This window comes from Lactuca saligna, chromosome 7 (assembly GCF_052625555.1).
Source record: "Lactuca saligna cultivar CGN05327 chromosome 7, ASM5262555v1, whole genome shotgun sequence".
Classification (NCBI taxonomy): domain Eukaryota; kingdom Viridiplantae; phylum Streptophyta; class Magnoliopsida; order Asterales; family Asteraceae; genus Lactuca; species Lactuca saligna.
In genome coordinates, this window is record NC_136423.1 from 102,725,060 (window position 1) to 102,734,985 (window position 9,926).

Below are 9,926 nucleotides of genomic sequence, written 5' to 3' on the forward strand. Positions count from 1 at the left end.
TATATATATATATATATATATATATATATATATGAACAAAAGTGAGACGAGTCTTCTACGCACTCCGTCTTCTCCAAAATGGATCATCGGGTACCTGTCTAACGTAGACCTGAGAATACAAGCAGATTGAAAATCAGCATAAAGCTGGTGAGTTCATAAGCGGTTTTGTTTTGTGAAAATGTACGAGTTCCCTTTCTGGTTTCTGAAAATGTTACATACCCAGAAAATCCCATATTTTCTGAAAAGTTGGTTATCAAGTCCAAAGTGTAATGTAAAAGATGTATACTGAAAACATGTTTATCCTTGTGAAAGTATTACCCCAGGAAAATCCCATATTTTCCTGAATGTGGTTACCAAATGTGAAAAATGTATACTGAAAACCTGGTTGCTCTCATGAATTGCATTTGTTTTAACACGTATATAAAACTAATATGTATAAAGTAAACATAGTTACTTGTTCATTATTACCTTTCAGTAAATCTCTGTTATTCAAATTGCAAGTTCCATAACCATGCAATAAGACTAAATATGGCAATAAGTCGTCCATATACCCTTATGACTTTCGTCACCCTGAACCTTTCAGTTCGGCCGTAGCTAGCAGCCAGGTGTGGGGTAGTCAGCCCCGTATAGATCTATACACTCACGTCACGCTCTCTAAATCCCAGAGATTCTGGTTACGGGGGCGGTCCTCCACTCGCGTAATCTCTTGGTGGAGTGTTACTGAGGATGTGTCTCCAATTTATAGGAATAACAAATTTACTAGTAATAATATGGAAAATACTGTTATGAAAGATAATCCTCCACTCGTGTATTTCTGAGGAGTGTTACCGAGGACAAAACGATGTATTCGGTTTCATGTTTTGAGTTCCAAGTTTATGCTTTTTCACTGATATGATGTGGAAAACCATTTGTGAAAATATGAAATGCTACATTTTATAATGTTTTTCACAAATAATACGATAGTATGTTCTGCGAGTTCAAACTGTTATCTGTTATGATCATCAGTGTTAAAAGCATATGTAATGTGAAACATAATGTATGTAAGACAAGTTTTGAGTACAAGTATCACTTGTACTTTGCTTGTATCCCCCCTGAAAACAGTGAAAAACATTGAAAAGAGTAGGGGTATGAACTCACCGCTTAATGTAGGGTTCGAGTGTCAATGGATGTCCTGAACGCCTATGGCCCCTATTATTCATGTGACGACACATAGAAGAGTTAGAATTTAGGTGTTTCATGACTGAACATGATGGGAAAACATCCTTAGGGCTTGGAATTACTAAGAATAAGTGCCCTAGGATCCAGACTTAATGATTTATGCAAGTTTAGGGCCAAATGTGGGCATTAAAGTGAGTGTATGGCCTTGAAAATGAGTTTGCGGCTGGGGTGTGCGGCCAAGAGTGTGTGTGAGGCATCAAACAAGAGTGTGCGGCTGGGGGAGTGCGGCCAGGAGTGTGTGTGCGGCCGTACACAGGAGTGTGCGGCCGTACACTCCTCATTTGAGTCCATATGATGATTTTGAAGTGTTTGCTCTTCACACTTGGGATATTTGAATGTATGCTGCCCCCTTATGAAGGTGTGCGGCCGTACACCTTCAAGGGGTGATGAACATGATGAATATGATGAGTTTTAAGCTTTGGATTCAAGTTTTTACCACTATACTTAGCTTGAAGATGGAGTAGATCACAATTATGAAGCCTTCCAAGTGTTCTTGGTTGATTTTAGAGAGAGAAAGTAGAGAGAGAGAAGAGAAACATCCAAATGAATGAATGAAGGGGTATCCATCCATATAAGGGTTTGAGTGTGAGGTTGAGGGTGAGTACGGTTGGGTGTGCGGCCGTACACACAGGTGTGTGGTCGCACACACAAGTGTGTGGCCGCACACACCTTATTTGGTGTGTTTGGCCCGATTTTGTGATACTAAAGCACTTTCCAACCCTTCCTAGGGCTTATATCCATGTTATACTAAGTCTAGATTACTCATATGGAACAACAAGATGTAACAAAAGATAATGAACTCAAGTTTTAGTGCTGAACACAGATCAATTACATGGCTAGAAGTTTCGGGTTGTCACACCTAGATCTTTTGAGATTCATTGAAGTGTTCAATGACATGTTTCAATCTCGATTGTGCCCTCTCATATTTTGTGACTGGGATGCCGAGGATCACAAAACAAGGTGTGAATAACCATGCAAATATAATTCGTACCCTTAATGTTTACCCCTTAATCGATGTGCCGGTTAACCACACGCGCTCCATCGATACTATGATAACCATTAAGTTACCCTTTGCCTACCTTGTTAAGTCCACTTAGTGTGTCGGTTAACCACATGCGCTCCACTAACTGTCTTAAGCAAAGTACAAAGTGTAATTTCATGGGTTAGCACCAAATTCACATTTTCCTAAGTAACTAAGATTGGTAATTTATAAAATAGTTACTTAGTATTTATCATTAATACTTTTAATGAATGGAGAATTGTAGTCCTTGTCCTACCCGTTTGGCTAACGACCCTCCACCGATCAAGGAAGCGGTGGGTGAGAGTGAACACCCATTAAACTGCCATTTTATAGGCAGTAACCTTATCCCCCCCCCCCCCTTTATAAACTGAATTCGTGAATGAGGCCTACAAACGGTAAGACTGACTTGCGCTTATACATACATACATACATACATACATACATATATATATATATATATATATATATATATATATATATATATATATATATATATAATTTATAATACTATAAAGTATAAGGGTTGAATTTTAACTTTTAAAATTCTAAAGGCTTAACTTGGAATTAAAGTATTCATAAGGAAAAACTTTACAAATTCCAAAACTTGAGGACAAGTTTTGAAACTATTCAAAACCATTCAATTCCATAACTTATGTGTTTAAAGTAGTTTTAATTCAAAAACTCTTCATGTTCTATAACTTGAGGACAAGTTATGAAAGACTTTAAACTATTAAAAGAATATAACTTTTCTTATTCATAACCTATGGAAGTATTTATGAGTTTTATGAATCTTGAATGTGACTTTTCATATAACTTGACGACAAGTTACAAAAACATATTTTAGAACCAACTCTTAGATTAATTTGGATTGAAAACAACAATTTCACATAACTTTCTATTAATCTAAGCAACTCATAAGAACAAAATAATTCAATTAAACTTTTTCATGTAATTAGCCTAACCATTAAACTAATACAAAACATGAATCTATTGACAATTATCTTTGAAATTGGATTACCATGAACATTACCACATCAAAAATAGGTTTATGAGTTGAAAAACAGCTTAGGGTAATGTTCCTAGTCCAATTCCAGCCAAAACAGTCAAAGATATGTTGTCTGGGGGGTCCAACTCGTCGAGTGCATGAACCAACTCGATGAGTTGGATGATTTTAGCCTTTGACTCGTCGAGTCCCTTCATGGACTCGGCGAGTCTACTGAGCGGACAACAACAAACTTCAATTTTTCAGCCAATTTTGCAAGTATAACAAGAAAACAAGCCTAGGCTCTGATACCACTGTTGGGTTTTGAGCATTCTAACACTCCTAAGTGTACATGCAATCCTAAATACCTTGGATCTATGTTTTCTCTATTATACATGCAAATATTAATATTCCAAGGTATTACCCTAACTAGCATACAACACATTGATTCATATGTAATATAGCAAGTTAAAAGACATAACTTTTGATGTATTTTGATTCCAAGAAGCTTAAGAGCCTAGTCCCTCAAGTGTGATACCTCAAATGGTTCACACAACATCAGATACACTTGGAATAACTTAGAGAGAAATGAACCACTTCATGAAATCAGCTAGCCCTCGCCATTCCTTCATAGTATTCTCATGTTGACCGATTTTGGGAAGAATAAGATGCTTATTTAGTGTGTCACAATTAGGGTTACACCATGTAAACCCTAATTATCATGGCCTTTCATTTCCATGATCCATGTGTATAAAAACATCCTGGAGCATCCTATGGGTTTTAGCCCAACTTGATAATCGATGGAGCATTAGCCCACTATACAAGTATGGATGATTTACAATCTACCCATATATTTAATTAGTCTCCTTTTGATCACTTAATTAATTCCAAATTAATTCTTGATCAATACTAATTAAATAATCTTATTAATATATTAGAACTTATAATATATTAACAAACCTTAAGCGTTATTTCTCTCATTTTAGTCTATCCATATGCATGATGCCATGCAACCCAAATAGACCATGTCAATCGGGTCAAGTACATACCAATTATAGTTGTGGACTTAGATACTAATCCAACACTTAATGGGTTGAGTGAGAAACACTTAACCCTAATTGTCATTTTATGTGAAACCCTAATTTCACTAGGCTTTACGTTGGGCCTTTCTATTAGGCTTTGGTGTTTGAGCTAATAATGGGCCATCCAAGATCAATCAATGGGCTGGAATATTTAGGTGGGCTTTCGGGTAAGGGCCATATGAGGGTGTGGGCCTAATTTGGAAAGTTAGGCCATAGATAGGACATAGTTTGGGCGTTAATGGTTATGTGATATTGGGCCAATAGAAATGTCAAATGTTTGGACTGGACTAAGTAGTTGGGCCTTTAATTATGACCATGTAAAGGTTTGGGCCCAATTTAGAAAATTAGGCCATATGATGGGCTTTGAGCCATAGTTGGACTTTTGGGCCTTCGGATTGGGCCTTGGGCTCGAGTCAAGTTAAGTTAGGGGTAAAGTAGTCTTTTACCTCAATCATGGATTTATGGATACGTGTTAGAACCCAATTATTAATTGGGTGTTATTTTGATGTTGACAGATTCGGGAATCTGTCATCCAGCAACTAGGGTTTTTGTCTGCAGAACTTCAGCAGTGTGAGGTGAGTTTCCTTCTAGTAGTAACGGATCTACGACGAAAATGCCGGTCCATTTAAGTAGTAGAGTGTGCCGGCGTGAGCCCGATGTCGGGGTTAGCCCGATGTAGTTTATATGTTTCTGGACTTCGGTCTGATGTCGGGGCGGTCCCGAGAAGTAGTTAATTATGCTTGATGTCTTTATGATTCATGCATGTATATGTGTTATGTGTTATGTGTCCCGAACTCCAGTCTGATGTTGGGCTTCGGTCCGATGCCGGGGTAAGCCCGATGTTGGGGTGAGCCCAATGTTAGATGCGGTGGGATGTTAGTGTGAGCCCGATGTTGGGCAGGAGTCTGATGTCGGGTAAGCCGATGTCGGGATTCATCCTGATGCGGTTGGGAGTAGTCCCAGAGTTATGTTATTTGTTATATGTGCTTTGTATGGTATGTGGTAGTTTGGGGGAGCTCACTAAGCTTCATGCTTACAGTTTTAAGTTTTGGTTTCAGGTACTTCAGCTAGTAAAGGGAAGGGCTCGAGTTGATGGCATCGCACACACCACAGTTTTATTAGCCTAGGAGCTTACTCTGATATTTTTCATGAGACAGTTTGTCACACCCCAAAACCAAGAACGGCGGAAACGTTATAGGGTGGAGGACGTCATGTAATGTATCACAACAATGCAAAGTAGTAAACAAGCAACAACATCATCCATTGGATTAATAGTATAATCTTAGTTACAAGTGTGCTCTTTCATAGTATAAGACAACATAATGAACAATCAAAATAAAATAGGAGTCTTGATTTCTCCGTCTTCACAAAACCTGGTCGTCATACCTGTCTAATTGTGAACTGAGAATACAAGTATTTTGAAAGCGAGTATCAGCAATAAAGCTGATGAATTCATAAGTATTAATGTGTCTTTGATTTGTAAAACTGTAAAGTAAAGACTTGTAGCATTTGAAAAAAAACTGTATAAGTATGAACTGTTTGAAAGTAATTGAAAGCGTTTGAACACCCTAGCAAATCCCTATGATTTCTATTAGTATAAAGAGTAGTCTTCTACCAAGACTAGACTGTTTTGAAAGTAACAAAGCGGGTTTTTCCCTTGTATGACTACTATTAACATTATATATAGTCTACCTCGTCGTTTATGTGAGTGTATCACAAAATAAAAGTAATAGGGAAAATATAGCCATGTAAGTGTTATCCTTTTGTATTAGGATCAACCCGACATCGCGACTGCCGAAGTAGTATTAACCTTGAACGTCTGTAGATGTTCATTTTCCTCTGTAGTTAATAGCAGGGCGTAGGAATGGTTAGTCCCGTAAAGGTACCCTAGTATAAGTATTAACCGTAGGCATCCGTAGATGTTCATTACCTCTGTTGCTAACAGTTGGGTGCCGGAATGGTTAGTCCCATCTAGTATCCTTTTGTACTAGGATAGACAGAACTAATCTACACGTATAATATGTAATAGTATCTCATCATATAGTATCTAGGTAAAAGTATCCATGTAAGAGGATTCATGTAAGCGTATCTATGTAAATGTATTCATGTAAGCGTATCTATGTAGACGTATTCATGTAACATGTAATGTATAGTATAGACTCATGAATGAACTGACTCTTGTGTGATTCCTTGTACTTGGAATAGTAAATAGTATCTCCTAACTACACCTATTATAGTTACTAGTAATGTATGTGTATAACCTAAAGTATGCCTTTGTTACCCAAAGGTACTGAACTAACTGAGGAAACTTTTGTGTCTATATATGTATACATGGTATATGACTAATATTTAAACGACATTCGGACGACTAACCGATACCCTAAAGCCACATCCCAACGAGGAAAAGGAAATAAAGTGAACTAGCCTTCCTAATTCCTTTAAACATTACTTATATAACTATACATATATGGGCATGCATTTGATAATATAAAAGCATAAAAGAAGTTTTGTAAAACCTTTGAAAAGTTTAATACTAAGAAACGATGATTTGATGTCAGTTTGTAAAACGATTTGAAAGTATTTTGTTTGATAAGATAGTTTAAGTATAAGAAACCTTTGTTTGAAAACACATTTGTAAAAGAGTTTGAAAGGAAACTTACAGTATGTAAGACAGTTTGATAAAGAGTTTTAAGCATGTAAAAACGTTTAAGAAAGTCATTTGAAGAAATCTGTTTGGTAAAACAGTTAACGTATAGTAAATCCATTTGCAGGCTAGTTATTAATCACATGTGATTGATATAATAACTAAACATGATTCAACTTGTATCCCCCCCTCCATAAAACATTTATAAACATTTAAAAACATTTAAAAAGGTTAATTAATGGGTATGAACTCACCTGTAGTGAGCGGATCGGAAGGAAGTGTCGGACAAGTGCTTGGTGTCAAGTGAAGACTTAGACACACACAATGATCCTAATTACATATTAAGACATATGTATATATACAATTAGTGATTATAACACTAATTAAACACGTATAAACATCCTATTGCGAGGAAAACACTTTGGTCAAGTGTTAGGAGGCTATCGGGTTGCAACAAGGGAGTGCAAGGCCTCATACGGGAGTTTATGGTCCAATGACCATGTTTGTTGGAGTTTACGGCCCAGGGGAGTTTAATCCTGGCCGTAAACTCTCAATTGGTCACCAAAAGGGGCTTAAAACTCTAAGGGCTTAAATTGTTAAGTGCTCCAAAGCTTTACATAAGTGTTTGGGTGGGTTTAAGGTCCTAAAATGACCTTGTATGGTGTTTACGGTCCTGGGACCACTTCCCCATGAGTTTATGGCCATAAACTCATGGTAAGAAGTACCATTTCATGAATTGTGGTCCTTAGGTCAATGGTGTAAGGTTCTATGTCACTAACCAAGGCTTACTAAGCTGTTAGGGTGTCATTTGCACCCTTAAAAGGGGTTTACGGCCTAGGAACATGTCTTGGCCGTAAACTCCTTGAATCCCATGATTTCTTATGTTTTCTAAGCTCTAAATATGATAAACCTAGTGTACAATGAGTTGTATCAAGAGTACTTACTGTTGGATTAATGTCTAAGTCCATAACTATAATTGGTAAGACTTGACCCGACCCGGCATGGTCCATTTGGGTTGCATACCATCATGCACTTGGATAGACTATAATGAGAGAAATAAGACACTTATGGTTATTAATATATTATAAGTTCTAGTATATTAATAATAAGAATAATAAGATTATTTAATTAGTATTGATCAAGATTTAATCGAGGATTAATTAAGTGATCAAAAGAAGACTAATTAAATATATGGGTTGATTGTGTAAATCATCCATACTTATATAGTGGGCTAATGCTCCATGGATAATCAAGTTGGGCTAAAACCCATAGGATGGTCCATGGATGCTCCATGGTGTATTTGAACCCATGGATCCAAGGAAATGGAAAGCCATGACAATTAAGGATTTACCCTAATTGTAACACTATATAAAGATCTTATTCTTGACAAAAATTGGCCACTAGAATCACATTAGAAAGTGAAGAAGAGGGCTAGCCAATTTCATGAAGTGTAGAACTCTCTCAAGTTATTCTAAGTGTTTTGATGATTGTGATTCCATTTGAGGCTTCCACACTATTGGGGCTAGGCACTCAAGCTTCATGAAGACTTTCTACATCAAAGAGGTATGTATTATATCTTGTTACACTCATTGTTTTGTGTGCTAGATTAGGATAATACCTTGGATGTTCTTATTTGCATGTATAATAGAGAAAACACAGATCCAAGGTATTTAGGGTTGCATGTACACTTGGGAGTGTTAGAATGCTCAAAACCCAACAGTGGTATCAGAGCCTAGGCTTGTTTTCTTGTTATACCTGCAATAGATGCTTAAAAAAATCGAAAGTGTTGCTGTTTGATCATCAGACTCGGCGAGTCCATCAAGGGACTCGGCGAGTCCATGCCTAAAAATTGATCAAAACGATCCAACTCGCCGAGTTTTGTTCATGCACTCGACGAGTTGGACCCCCAGACAGCATATTTTCGAGGTTTTTGGCTAGAAATGGACTAGGAACATTACCCTAAGTTGTTTTTGAACTTATAAACTTGTTTTTAATGTGGTAATGTTCATGCTAATCCATTTTCAAAGATAATTGTCAATAGATTCATGTTTTGTATTAGTTTAAGGTTTAGACTAATTACATGAAGAAGTTTGATATGAATTATCTTGTTCTTATGAGTTGCTTAGATTAATAGAAAAGTTAATTGAAATAGTTGCTTTCAATCCATTTTAATCTAAGAGTTGAGTATAAAATGTGTTTGTGTAACTTGTCCTCAAGTTACATGAAGAGTCACATTAAAGACTCATAAAACTCACAAAAGTTGGTAATGGTTACAAAATGAAGAGTCTTGTGTTATTGAATTTTTTTTTATGACTCCATAACTTGTCCTCAAGTTATGGAAGTTCAAGATTCACTTCATTAAAGCGTAAAAGTGTAACCTTAATTAATTCCATAAGTTATAAAAAATAAAGAAAAGTTAATTCTCTTATTAGTTTAAAGTCTTCCATAAGTTATGGAACTTGAAGAGTTTTTTTGGATTAAAACTACTTTAAACACATAAGTTATGGAATTAATTAGTTTTGAATAGTTTCAAAACTTGCCCTCAAGTTTTGGAATTTGAAAAGTTTTCTCTTATGAATACTTTAATTCCAAGTTAGCCCTCAGAATTCTAAAGAGTTAAAATTCAACACTTATACTATTTATAACATTAATGGTTAATTATTATATATATGTATAAGAACAAGTCGTTTTACCGTTAGTAGGCCTCATTCACGAAACCGGTCTATAAGGTGGGTATAAGGTTGTTGCCTATAAAATGGCGACTTAATGGGTGTCTACTCTCACCCACTGCTTGCTTGACTGGTGGAGGGTCGTTAGCCGAACGGGTAGGAAAATGACTTTAAATTCTCCCTTCATTAAAAGTATTAATGATAAATATTAAGTAACTAAAATCTTAATAATTCCCAATCTTAGTTACTTTAGGAAAAATGTGAATTTGGTGCTAGCCCATGGAATTCACACTTTGTACCTTACCAAGTC